General features: G+C 43.2%; 1 long non-coding RNA gene across 2 annotated transcripts in view; it reads left to right on the top strand.

Moving 5' to 3' along the window:
* Positions 1-10,966, top strand: part of LOC115205286 (uncharacterized) — a 49,204-nt gene extending 38,238 nt beyond the window's left edge. For both annotated transcript variants that reach the window (XR_003880578.1, XR_003880579.1), the window contains exons 3-4: positions 10,664-10,749; positions 10,882-10,966. This is a non-coding gene — a long non-coding RNA (uncharacterized LOC115205286). The remainder of the gene's footprint in view (positions 1-10,663; positions 10,750-10,881) is intronic.
* Positions 10,967-14,430: the final 3,464 nt, after the last annotated feature.

The raw sequence follows: 14,430 nt of genomic DNA, 5'->3' as shown, positions 1-14,430 counted from the left end.
TATCCAGCTTTACAATGGTGTTATCCAGGTTTACAATGGTGTTATCCACGTTGAAAACGGTGTTATCCAGGTTTACAATGGTGTTATCCAGGTTTACAACGGTGTTATCCAGGTTTACAACGGTGCTATCCAGGTTTACCATGGTGTTATCCAGGTTTACAACGGTGTTATCCAGGTTTACAACGGTGCTATCCAGGTTTACCATGGTGTTATCCAGGTTTACAACGGTGTTATCCAGGTTTACAGTGGAATGGACAGGAATTAACAGTCCCATAGGCTTTTTCCAGTCAGTGATATCACATGGACTAGTGTCACAGGTCACAGACAACTCAAGCGCATAACTCATCTTCCTTTAGTCCTCCCCGACAGGCTCTTTATGGCGCCCTGACCTGTGTGTGTGCGTGTGTGTGTGTGTGTGTGTGTGTGTGTGTGTGTGTGTGTGTGTGTGTGTGTGTGTGTGTGTGTGTGTGTGTGTGTGTGTGTGCGTGCTTCAGTGCGTGCTTCAGTGCGTGCTTCAGTGCATGTACTTGTGTTCTTGCGTATGAGTCTGTGTGTGTGCTTTTGTGCATGTGTTTATGTCCGGTGTGTGTTGCATATGTTTAACGTGTATCCAATGTCAGACAGCTCACTAAAAATATCTTAGTCATCCGTACACAGTTCCTTCTGTTTAAGATCAAATAAATAACTCTATGAAGTAATGTGACGGCAGGCCTGAAGTCAGTGGAGCCTCCTCACTGAGCACACAAACTCTATTTCAAAGCACACAGAATGTCAACTGACTAGTGAAAAGGTCAGGATGTTACAACAAAGCCTCTGTGTGTGTGTGTTAGAAGGTTATGGGGTGGGATATTCTCACTGAGTCATGTCAGTAAATCCTGTCACCAGCCTCGGACGTGGCCATGAGGCCACCATAGTAGGTTGCGCTGCATGCCTACAGTGTTTGTGAGAGGTCTAGAGATTTACCTGAGGTGTTGCTAAACTCAGTCCCTCTCCTTCTCAACTTAGGGCTGACCAGAGGCCATACCAGGAGACTTAAATAAACTAAAGGGGGTGGCAGGTAGCCTGGGCCAGTAACCCAAAGGTTTCTGGTTCGAATCCCTGAGCCGACAAGGTGGAAAATCTGTTGATGTGCCCTTTAGCAAGGCACTTAACCCTAATTGCTCCGGGTCGCCGCTGATAACGGCTGACCCTCCGAGGGTGTCTCAGGGGGAGTTGGGATATGCAAAAAAACACATTTCCATTTCACACATGCATATAATACACAGTTGTACATGTAAGCACCCATCAAATGTGTCCTTCATTTTACTAGCTTTTCAACAACGGTTTGAGAGTTTTATCAAAGTTAGAAAGTCTTCTGAAGTTAAAGGCGTACAGTATGAAAACAGGCAGCTGCTGGGTCCTGTGTCAGCGAGTGTGGTTGTGTGTGATTTACGCCCAGATATAAAGCTGGGCTTGTGTACTCCCAGCCAAGAGCGCCAGGGAGGCTGGAAACAACTATAAATCACCTCGCACTCGGGCAGAAGAAATCATATGAAATCTGGGATTGCACTGCAACATTTAATGTTATTACTGGAGATCATAAATGTTACATAAAGAAGCTTGGCCCAGAGTGGTGGAGCGTAGTGGTCCCTGGGTTATTGTTCTGACCACAATGACCCTGGGTTGAAGAAGGTAGGATTAAGTTGCGCTTAGTCACTGATCCTAGGTCAGTTTCGAGTGTTTCTCCCCTACGATGCATGTTAGAATTTGGAAACGGTAAACTGATCATAGATCTGTACCCAATGGTGTGAGTTGGAGAGGACTGGAAAGTGGAGTGAGGTGACATACGGGTCAGTCTTTCTGTCTTTCTCTCTCTCTCTCTCTGTCTTTCTTTCTCTTTCTCTTTTTCTCTCTATCTTGCTCTTTCTCTCTGTCTATCTTGCTCTTACTTGCACTCTCTGTCTTTCTATCTCTCTTTCTTTCTTTTTCTCTCTATCTTGCTCTTTCTCTGTCTCTCTATCTTCTTCTTTCTCATTTCTCTCTCTGTCTTTCTCTCTCTCTCTTTCTTTCTCTTTCTCTCTGTCTCTGTCTATCGTGCTCTTTCTCTATCTTCCTCTCTCTCTCTATCTTGCTCTTTCTCTCTTTCTCTCTATCTGTCTTCCTCTTTCTCGTTTCTCTCTCTGTCTTTCTCTTTCTCTCTGTCTCTCTATCTTGCTATTTCTTTGTCTCTCTATCTGTCTTCCTCTTTCTCGTTTATCTCTCTGTCTTTCTATCCTCTGCTCTTTCTCTCTATCTATCTTGCTCTTTCTCGCTCTCTCTCTGTCTTTCTCTCTCTTTCTTTCTCTTTCTCTCTGTCTCTCTCTCTATCTTGCTCTTTCTCTTTGTCTCTCTCTCTCTCTCTCTATCTTCCTCTTTCTCGCTCTCTCTATCTTGCTCTCTTTCTCTTTCTTTCTTTCTTCCTTTTCTCTCACTCTCTCTCTCTCTCTCTCTCTCTCGCTCTCTCTGTCCCACCTCAGCACTAATAAACAGTGGCCACAGCTGATGCCAGCCACTGAAAATGAATTATTCATTAACATGTCAAATCAATAATGACACAGGCCTCCCCAGACCACTCTCGGTGGCCTACTTATCGGTTTTAGGGAGAGGACAGATCATTTTGATGAAGGCTTGCTAAATTCAGGAGGGTTTTTAGGGGGCTATGTTCACAGTAGTGGATGTTTCTGGGCTCATGCTGAGGTGAATTGATTGTCGTTTTTAGCGTGAGACTTGACTATTAGGATGGCAACAATAACAGAGTGAGAGGTGGAGAGAAACGGGCGCCCATGATTAATATGACACTTTTGTTCAGGGGAAGTGTTAGGAAATAGAAGCAGAGGCCTGGTTGGGTAGGCGCTGTTGCCGTGGCATTAAGGGCATGGGCACATTTGGATGGTTCAGTGGGCATGGCCCACCCCCTGCCCCGACACTTCTGTTCAGATGTCACTCACTGTCGCACCAGCCTGTAATTTTCCATCAACTGTAACAGTGAGGGAACATCACCACCCAGCAACTTTTAAAATAATAAATAATTCATTAAATAGTCAGTATCTCCACAACAATCTATTTCTTCTGTCAATCTAGCAGCACTCAAAAAATCATTATGAAAGATAGAGGCATGGCGAGAGAGTGGGAAAGAGCAAGAGAGGGGAAAAACTGATGAAAGCCAAATGAAAAGAATTAAAAGCATGGGATATTAAAATGCTTTTTACTTCTCCGCCTTCGATTACTTTTAATTGGGTCCAATTTTCTGTCAGAATAGCCGGTGTGGGTGGATTTGTGTGTGTGTGTGTAGAGTGTGTGTATTTGTGCACATGTGTGTGTCTGTGTGGGATGTGACTGATGTCTGAAGGCTGAATGTATGGTAAATGACCAAGCGGTGGATGTGGAGATATGAAAAGCCTTCATGGTGACAAAGACAGCCATAATGAGAAGCAGACATTGGGGGGGAGGGGGGGGGGGGTTGTTATGGTACCGGATCCACCTTGTTCCCCTCTAAACTCCTCCATGTCACATGGACCCCCACCCTCCAACTCGTCACCATTCTTGGCACACCTGTATTTGGGGAGTTTCTCACATTCTTCTCTGCAGATCCTCTCAAGCTATGTCAGGTTGGATGGGGAGCATTGCTGCTCAGTTATTTACAGGTTTCTCCAGAGATGTTCGATTGGGTTCAAGTCCGGGCTCTGGCTGGGCCACTCAAGGACATTCAGAGACTTGTCCCGAAGCCACTCCTGGGTTGTCTTGGCTGTGTGCTTAGGGTCGTTGTCCTGTTGGAAGGTGAACCTTCACCCCAGTCTGAGGTCATGAGCACTCAGGAGCAGGTTTTCATTTAGGATCTCTCTGTACTTTGCTCCATTCATCTTTCCCTCGACCCTGACTAGTCTCCCAGTCCCTGCTGCTGAAAAACATCCCCACAGCATGATGCTGCCATCACCATGCTTCCCCGTAGGGATGGTGCCAGGTTTTCTCCAGACGTGACGCTTGAAATTCAGACCAAAGAGTTCAATCTTGGTTTCATCAGACCAGAGAATCTTGTTTGTCATGGTCTGAGAGTCTTTAAGTACCTTTTGGCAAACTCCAAGCAGGCTGTCATGTGCATTTTACTGAAGAGTGGCTTCCGTCTGGTCACTCTACCATAAAGGGCTGATTAGTGGAGTGCTGCAGAGATGGTTGTCCTTCAGGAAGGTTCTCCCATCTCCACAGAGGAACTCTGGAGCTCTGTCAGAGTGACCATCGTAGTCTTGGTCACCTCCCTGACCAAGGTCTTTCTCTCCCGCTTGCTCAGTTTGGCCGGGCGGCCAGCTCTAGGAAGAGTCTTGGTGGCTCCAAACTTATTCCATTTAAGAATGATGGAGGCCACTGTGTTCTTGGTGACCTTCAATGCTGCAGACATTTTTTTGGTACCCTTCCCCAGATATGTGCCTCGACACAATCCTGTCTCGGGGGCTCTACGGACAATTCCTTCGACCTCATGGCTTGGTTTTTGCTCTGACATGCACTGTCAACTGTGGGACCTCAGATAGACAGATGTGTGCCTTTCCAAATCATGTCCAATCAATTGAATTTACCACAGGTGGACTCCAATCAAGTCGTAGCAACATTTCAAGGATGATCAATGGAAACAGGATGCACCTGAGCTTGATTTGGAGTCTCATAGCAAAGGGTCTGAATACTTATGTAAAAAGATTTTTCTGTTTTTTATTTGTAATAAATTTGCAATAATTTCTGCAAACCTGTTTTCACTTTGTCATTATGGGGTATTGTGTGTAGATTGATAAGAGATTTTCTTTTAAATCCATTTTAGAATATGGCTGTAAGGTAACAAAATGTTGAAAAAGTCAAGGGAAGTGACAGCGTGGGATCCCCTCAGAGGTTAGCCATAGTTCCCTCAGACTGGGGGGGGGGGGGGGTACATAGTGTGGTTGGCAGTTAGCTGTGGTAGCCCTTTTTTTCTTTCTTTTTTTAAACCCCTTTTTCACCCCAATTTCGTAGTATCCAATAGGTAGTTACAGTATTGTCTCATCGCTGCAACTGCCGTATGGACTCGGGAGAGGCGAAGGTCAAGAACCATGCGTCCTCCGTAAACACAACCCAACCCAACCAAGCCGCACTGCTTCTTGACACAATACCCACTTAACCCAGAAGCCAGCTGCACCAATGTGTCGGAGGGAACACCGTGCACCTGGTGACTATGTCAGCGTGCACTGCGCCCGGCCAACCACAGGAGTCGCTAGTGCACGATGGGACAAGGACATCCCTGCCAGCCAAACCCTCCCCTGACCCGAACGATGCTGGGTCAATTGTGCGGCGCCCCATTGGTCTCCCGGTCGCGGCCGGCTGCGCCAGAGCCTGTACTCGAACCCAGAATCTCTAGTGGCACAGCTAGCACTGCGATGCAGTGCCTTAGACCACTGCGCCACTCAGGAGGCCCATGAGTCAGTTTTAAAGGCTGATTGTCGTTTGTAGCTGCCTGGAGTTGGATTGTGGCTGTGTTGGGTTGTTGCATTGCTGGGTTGTTGGGTTGTTGGATTGTTGGGTTGGAGGCATGGGGAACTGACTGACTGCTCTGTTCACAGGCAGAGGTGTCTTTATCATTGCCAGATGCATGAAGCTTGTAAAAGACGCTTGTATCAGTCTGCAGCTTCAATCAAATTCTCTTCTACTTTGCACTTACAGTGTTTTGGTCTCGCGCAATCAGTCGAGATATCACTTCCAATCACATCTAATCTGCTACATTAAGAGTGCCCATGTGTGCCCGACATTAACGGTTTAAATTGTACTAAAGACGGCAACTCTTTCTGGGATGCAGAAATACTTGTTGCTTCTGTCTCATGCACTTATTAATGGCCCCGGATTGTGTTGGTATTCATTGACTTTAGAAAATGTCTGATTCTGTTACTTCCCCCATCGAGACGTGGCTTGGGCTTCTTTTTTTAATCTCTGGACCACTAGAAACTGATTGGAGCAGAAGAAAATACGCCCAGTCTCCCCCTTCTGCCAGACCTCACAATGAATGGGCTGATTTTTTGGATAGGGGTCCCTCTCTCAGGGGGCCAGCTGGAATTAGAAGTGGATTAATAATTTTAAACAAGGCTAAACCGCTTGGGCTGTCTGTCTACTATCCTCCTATACTTAGCCAAAAGTCTGTCTGCAGCTGCCGCCAATGGGAGCCTTCATCAAAACAATATATAACCTGAATGTCTCGTGATTAGCAATGTTGTATTAACTTGGAAATGTCTCCCTATCGAGATTGTTTTATCTGCTTTGTAACTTTCAGAGAAGCCAATAGAAGGCCTCTCATCGGGTTAAAGCACTCTGCAACTTTAGTTTCGGGCATAGTTTGAACACATATCATATTTATCTTTGTCTTGCATCATCTTTAGACCAGCAAACATTCTCTATGATTCTGGATAGTTTATGAAAACATTGGATGTGTTTCTGCACCAGAGGTTACATTCTCTCTACTCTATGACCAGGTGTTTTGGATGAATCTAGTCCATGTCACAGTTGGGCTCTTCAACTCCACATCAACTTATTCGTGGCCGATATTCAACTCTTTCCTAAAAAGGTGAATGATTCTGATTGGGCTGTGAAACATGTCAATCAATCACGGTATGATCAACATGTTTCAAGCATTGAACAGACCCCCCCCCAAAAAAAACCTTCCTCTGAACAATAGAAGGTGTTTGAAATGGACTATAGCGACAATAGAGTCCAAGCTGTTAGGGAGTTGTGTTGGTAGGACGAGCTGGTCCAGTGACTGGGGACTCCAGACCACCAGAACAGTGACCTCAGCTCTGAGAGAGGTTACATTTTGCACCAGAGGGAATGTTAAGGACAGAGTCGGTGAGATTTGGTGGCTCTTTGGTGTGTAATGATACTAGAATGAGCTGAAAGAAGTGATACCACCCAGAATGAACATGGGAACGGTCAAGGCCAACAAACCAAACGCTTCTGTTGATTTTTCTCTCAGAATGAAAACATGGTTCCTTCAACACCCGTCTGTACCTGTGTGTGTGCTTGTGTGTGTGCACAAGCCACATGCATGTGTGTAGTGTGTGATTGAGTGTCTGCGTGCGTGTGTGTGCAGTGTGTGATTGGGTGTGTCAGCTGGGTGGGGTGAAGCGGAAACAGAGCTGCTCACTGTTATTAATTGTAATTGTTCTGTCTCTTCCTCCTGCGACATTTCAGGCTGCTGGTGGCTAATGGGGGGGTGGGGAGTGGGGGGGGGGGGTGAATGATCAAGCCTGATACACAATCAACCCCCCCCCACTCCTTGTAGTATTTTCCCTTAACATAGAGAACAGAGTCGTCATCTCGTTAGTCGATCTTAATGAAATAACAAAATGGACATATAGAAAGCAGCAACCCTGAGAAAGACAGACGTAAAATGGGGGAAAACAATGACTAAACTGACTAGAGCATAAATCTGTGGGTTTTTTCTCCTTCTTTTTAGCCATTAGAAAAATGTTCTGTGAATGTAGCAGGGACATTAGCCCCCTTCTGAGCTTTTATGCCGGCTGTCTGGTGTTGCAATTTCACACTTCACTGACTCTGACAACCAGTCTACTAGTGTCTGCATGCCCCAGATTTCACCTTATTTAGGTAATACACACAAAAAAATCTCTAGACAAAGTAAATTAAACGTAGTATTCGGCAGGCACACTATCAGAAATTTGGACAGACTCACATAGACGTATTATACTTGAGGTAATGTTTAGGGAGCTGTTTGCCATGTAGACTACAGTTGTATCTCAAGCATGGTGTACAGTAGGCTTAGGTTGTGTTAGCTGGTGTACACTTGGAGTGTGTCATTCGTTAAGTATTGTACAAACAAAGCATCACATTTGTGTGATATACCATTTGGATGTTGCAGAGATCCGTTTTGATCGTAACCATGGAACTATGCATCTGAAGCCACATATCCTGGAGAGGTGTGAACATGGCCCTTACTGTTTAGTCCAGTAGAGCCACGGAAGACAAAGTAAGGTCTTACAATATCACTTTTACACCAGCAGCAGTTTGCGTCCCCCTTCATCTCTGTCACTGTATCATTGCTAATGCATGAACGACGACATATTAGATGTAATAGGCAGACAGGAGAGGCGATACATTATTGATATCAGGCAAGAATGGATACAAACTGTGCATATGGCACTACATTTCTCATTCTTAACTGCAGCACTGTTCTGGGTGTTATACATACTAGGGTCAAATGAATACGATACATTCTGTTCATTTTTAAGATAAATGTATTAACAGCAATCCTTCATTGGATCTGGAATTGCGCAATGACGTTGTCTCATTCCGGTTCTTTGGGCCTGTTGAAACGCTGAATAGCCCACATACCCAACGTTATGACTAGTTAAACAACACGTATGGAAGAGTTTTCTGTGATATTTGTATAATTTGTAGTAACGGGTTTCTCTCATGTAAAACTAAGTGCGCAATTTCTTGAAGTCCATGACTGGACTTTTATTCAATTCGCCCACAGCTGCACATTACCAGGCGGCACATTAATCGTTTTTAACGGGAAATTGGCAGAATTTCACCCATAGTGCACGATTGAGGTTTCCTAGACATTCATTTCGCCTGAGCCTTTCAAGGACATGCCAAGTGAATCGTTAATAACGCAAAGCACTGGCTGCACAGTTTCTTTTTGTGCGTATTGTTCGGCTTGCATTGGGGGGCTATCATCTGAAACATTGACACGTAGTCTATAGTTTGACATGAAACTTTCCTGCGCCTTTTCTTGGACATTATTGAGAACATATACGACCAATTTGTTTTTGGAATTGTGTTTTTTTTTTACCTACTTATTTTGTTCGGGTAGAGCAGTAAAAAGCAATGTATTTGATTTATTATAGGCCTATCCAGCCTTGATTGATTCAGCCCTAATTAATAAGACAATAATAATAACATAAATCATACATGGCCTTCTTTTAATGAGAATATATTTCAAACTCATGGTTATTATGATAACATAACACACCATATGAAAAAATATAAAATCACAAAAGGAAAAAACAAAACTAATTTGAACCGTTTCAGACTGTTATGTTATGAGGTACTTTCAAGGCAAGAAGTGGAACATTTGGAGAGAGAAGCTCCCAAAATAAATATGTCATAGGCAGTTTTACCTAGGTATGGATAGAATTTCTCTAAGACATATATGGAAATATTTGGAAATATTGCTTTTTAACTGAGAGATTATCATGTACATATGTCAAAGGTGTCCCTTATCTCAGAATCAGTGACTAGACAAGTGTGTAATATGTATGAAATGTGAAATGTTGCCCGTCACGAAGCCATTTTTAAGTAAAAAAAATGCACTTTCAGTCACACCTATTGAGTAAAGTACTATCTGAATAAAATATGAACTTCATAATGTTGTTGGTTATTTTATCACAATTACATTTATGATATTGTCCAGGTTTACATTTAGCCTCACACTTTTTTAGTTGCACAACAACAACAAAAACACTCTCAATGTTTGTGACCAATAATCCAAGTGAGAACCACATTTTGCACTTTCCAATAAATAAGAGATGTTAAAACATGCCATGTAATGGTTGTGCACTTTTGCAAAGCTGAAAACAAAATATGTCCTCTTTTGTCTCTCCCAGGGCTTGTCCAGAGGAGAATTGAAACAGGGAAAAGTAATTACTGGAGAGGCATTGAAAGACTATCAGCATGAGGGTTCGGATTGACTCGGGGACACCTATGGCCCTTGCATTATCCTGGCATGAGGTCGCTTTAGCAATAGTCTGGCATTTGCCACCAGCACCTGGCCCCCCAACCCCCACTGCCCCCTCTCAACAGGCCCTATTACCTGTCCCCCCTCCAGGCCTAGTACCACACCTTTCTTTCTCGTTGTGCTGCTGTAGTGGCAACTAAGACCATAACATATAATAACAATAGTGTCCAGTGGACGTTCATGACAATAGCACAAATGTTTTTCCATCATAGCGTGGTGGAGGTTCTCAGGTGAAAATGGATTTTGAATACTCTGTGCTCGGTTGTAGCGAGGGGACGTGAAGTCTGGAAGAACATGGGAACAGTGATAATTCACTAAGATACTAAACCGACAGACAATGAAATAATAGGTGTTATTTATATACAGGGAAAATATAACCCTGGCCTTGTTGTTTGGGCTGAAAGGTGCAGTGGGAGAATCAAATTTGGAGATGTGGAAGGCAGTGTTATATCAGCTGCAGTCCTAGCAGAATATATCACTACCATATACATTTGTTGAATATTCGAGTGCTTTAGCCCTGACATCTGTACTGCAGGTTGGAATTTCTTGTCATGAATCTTGCCCTGGAGGCAGCTCTGCAGAGTCGTCACTAGCTGGCACAGCCACAAAGTCACAAAATCAGATTTTAAACCTAACCCTAACCTTAACCACACTGCTAATCCTAATGCTTAACCCCAACCTTAAATTAAGACTGAAAAGCACATGTTTGTTTTAATGAATTTTTAAGATATAGACAATTTTGACTTTGCAGCTGGTCCATCGAGTGGAAATCGCCCAGTTCTGCCTGCCCCCAGGGCAAGATTCATGACAATAAATGTCAACTTGCATCTGTATTGCAGGCATCAACACTTGTGTAAAGTTATCTGTCCTCCTACTCCGTATATACAGGTGCTGCACCAGAGCTGTGATGATGCTCCCCGAGGCCTCCTCTCTCACCCCATGTTCTGACTCCCTGGGATGTGTGGAGCTGTGAGGTACTGTTTTACTAATTGAGGTCTTTGCCTTCTGATGCTCTCATTTACTGGTGCTAGGGGTACGATGCCCACGGCAAGACTTTAGCCCCAACTGTGATCATATGATGTTGCTACTTTGTCATGCTCTCTCAGGTCCACTGTCACCGCCCGTCACCACCCATGGCCCTGGAAGAGAAGAGGTGACGGAGCAGTTTGTCTGTTGACCTTTCCCCTCTCAGTCAGATCGGTCCTCATCTCTGTTCCATCCCCTTTGGCAACACCTGTCTCTCTGTGGCCTTCATGTATTTGCTCATGGTCGTGCCTCAGTGTGTACATGGTGTGTTACCTATGTTTTCCTGGACATTTAAGGTTCAAGTGGAATCTTTGTTGGCTATCCAATAGCATTCTGTTATTTCGTATTATGGAATTATAAAGGGGGGGGGTTAATCCATGTGGATCATGGGTCATAAAAGTTCACATTATACTAATTTCCCCTGATTAGAGTCTTGGTGGTCATACAATTAATTTGATTTTATGGAAATAATTAAATGAAGGATCCAAGTGTGAAGTAGGCTACAGTATTTGGATAACTGATTTGTGTGGGTGAAATGGAGATCACTGTTTTCACTGTGAAATTATATGAGTTAGGGACAAATGTTTTTGTATTTTATCATTTTATACATATTAACATATTACTGCCTTGCAGGGAAACTGAAAACTGCACTGGTGATCATTTTACCAAAGTCAGGCATGATTCTTATGTTTTGGATTTCTAGACTCGATACATAAGCAAAGTCTGCTGAATTATTTGACTTAGGCTACAGTGTGTCAGACATAGGTTTAAAGTTCTTAAAATGATTGTTGTCATAGAAGACGCCAGTATTGCATGTTGAAAGAACGATAAAGAATGTCTGATTCAAACCAAAATAAAATAATGTACAGTCTGTTGTGTTATGGGATAGGAATTGAACAGTGGGGAAAGGCTATCTAGCAGAGCAGACATATGCATCTACTGAACTAGCCGGATGGACATGCAACTGTATGGAATGCGCAAAAACTATTGGCCATATTGCACGAAACTATTATCCAACCATAGTTCCAGCTGTCTTGAAACAGTTTTGCTCTGATTGACAGCTCCATGACAAAAATGTAAAGTGTATTAGATCGGTGGTTATTCCTAGATATTCTGTGTCATAGTTTGGATATTATTATTTTCGCACATTCATATGTTCATTTTTTAAAAATTGAAATTGAGTTAACTCATTAGTCAGTTCGTGGAGAGCGAATTGTGCCGCCTCATCGTGTTCATAATCTTAAAACCCCGCGGGAAATTGCGTTGAACGTGTGGCGCGCCACATTGCGTAACTGGAACGGTGGTGGGCGCGCACCAGTAGGCATGTCGACAGCTATGTCATACATTTCCATTGCCCAAATTGTTAACTGTAATCTTCCCATTCAAACATCCTCTAACTCGCGTGAAAGTTGCGTTGGGCCGTTGGCTGTATTTCCACGTCTTAATGGAGACTTTGGAACCCCCACTTCCAATTCACCGTTTCAAATGAAAGACATTAACAAGCATTGTCCTAGATATTCATTTTTAAAAGCTGAGGTAGGCGGGAGTGCAGAGATCTGCTGTTACCCATTCCCCTAGGCGGGACACTGCCACAGTGGGGTATCCTTGCTGCCCAATAACAAAAGACGGGCGGCTTTCAGGTGCAAACTTTGTTGAAACACAACTTTGTTTCATGCGGGTTTAGACAACAGCTGACAACTATCATTTTTTTGCAAAGATCAGACCTGCTTTACAACCTGAGCTAAACTCAATCAAAAACACGAGATTAATTTAAGACAACTGGCAAGATCCGACACATGCGTAAAAATATGGGAGAGTGATGAAGATGCGGGTATGGCATTTTCAACAGGGCTTAATGATTAGGCCTGTAGGCTATCTTTAGCTTGTTGTTAGGATTATTGATTGTATAGGCTGATGGAGAAAAAAACGTGTGGTGTGCATAACCATATTCAATAATTAAATGTAATTACCAGTCTATTCGAAATCATATGAGAGATCAGGCAGAATATTGGCCTCTCTCCCACCAGAGACGTCTTCAGATGATGAGTTACGGGGCACTGGGGTAATTCGGTTTGGAGTGGTTTTCGGCGATGGCATGGCACGTATAAAAATTGTCAATTGCTCACTTAGCACCTCTCAAAAGTGTTGAAAATATATCTGTCAAAAGACAAACGCACTTCACCATATACATAGCTGAACATCTGCTTTGCCGAGTAGAGCGCTTCATCTTCCACTCCGGGGACCTATTAGCGGTGACTCCCAGGCCTGCGCGGAAGAGGAAGTCATCAAGACTCTGACACCCTCCCAGATGTTCGGGAATTAAGACTGTCTACAGTTGGACAACCTAATTGTTAATCATACGTTTTGCGCCTATTTTGCAATGGAAATATTATTTTGTGGTTTAATTGAAATATTGAATTAATGACAATATGACGACACCATGAGCTGGAATCTTGAGAACAGTCTACTATGCTATTGAGTTGAAATCTTTGTGTGCCATTGCATAATGACCTGTTTTGTCCAGTAGGTCTAACATGAGACGCAATAAGAGGGTCAACAGAAAGTTAAATGAGGTTTTCCTTTATTTTGTTTAACTGTTTTATTTGGAGCTGGTCAAGCTAAAATCTTATCTGCATAAACGTCAAGCATTGATGTAGGCCTATGGTAAATGTGGTTGTATGCACTAGCGGTTCTGGGAGGGGGGGGGCAGTGCCCCTGTGACAACTATTTTGGACCCCCTTGTGGCCCCCCTAAATGTGGAGTATGAACTAATTTTTGCTATCGTTCTTTTTTTACATCCGTTATTAGACAGTGGCAACGATGATGATTATGAACATGGTATTTTGCCTGCTAATGCCTGCAATGCAGTGAAGAAAACGATATGACAACAATAACGTCTAATGTAACTGGCCCCTCTAACAGTACAACTGGCCCCAGCTTGGCCCCCCCAGTTGAAATGGTCTAGAACCGCCACTGGTTGTATGTGCGTGTGAAAGTACAGACCTACTGTTGGCGTGTATGCTGTTCTGAATCGTTTCAAGTGACAGTTTGCTTTCAAGAATACCTGTATAGATGTAATGAATGTTCTGTAAGACGCAAATAGTTTCCCATTACTAAAAGCACTGACTTAACATTGCAATTGAAATGTTTTCCCATAACTTCAATAAAATGGAAATTTAAATATTTCTAAATAGCCAACGAATCATTGAAGTCAATAACAATGCCATTGTGCCTCCTCGTTACCATCACAATAGCCATGTAACACCTCCGAAAAGATATTTAACGGCACACATCCTGGATTACCGTGCTCAGTGAATACCTATGCATATTCAACAGGCTTCGATCTTCAGGGAAAATAATCATCAGTAATTGATAAACAGGTTATAATGATGGTCGTGCATAGTTAGGTAATTCGCTGATGATTGTTAGTCTGTATGCAAATGCTAAGGATATTATTAAGTGTTACTTTGATTGTTGCAATGTGTAGCGTTTAAAACTACTACTAAACCCGGCTGAGGTTCTAACGAGCTAATTACGCATGTGCGTAATAGTGTCCCAAGATATAATTAATGTTTCCACTGACTTGAGAAGTTTAAGAAAGTTTATGAGAACAGTTTTTGTTTTGTAAA

The sequence above is a fragment of the Salmo trutta genome, chromosome 13 (assembly GCF_901001165.1).
Source record: "Salmo trutta chromosome 13, fSalTru1.1, whole genome shotgun sequence".
Classification (NCBI taxonomy): Eukaryota; Metazoa; Chordata; class Actinopteri; order Salmoniformes; family Salmonidae; genus Salmo; species Salmo trutta.
Note: the sequence above shows the minus strand (reverse complement) of the source record. Positions and strands in the feature narration are given on the sequence as shown.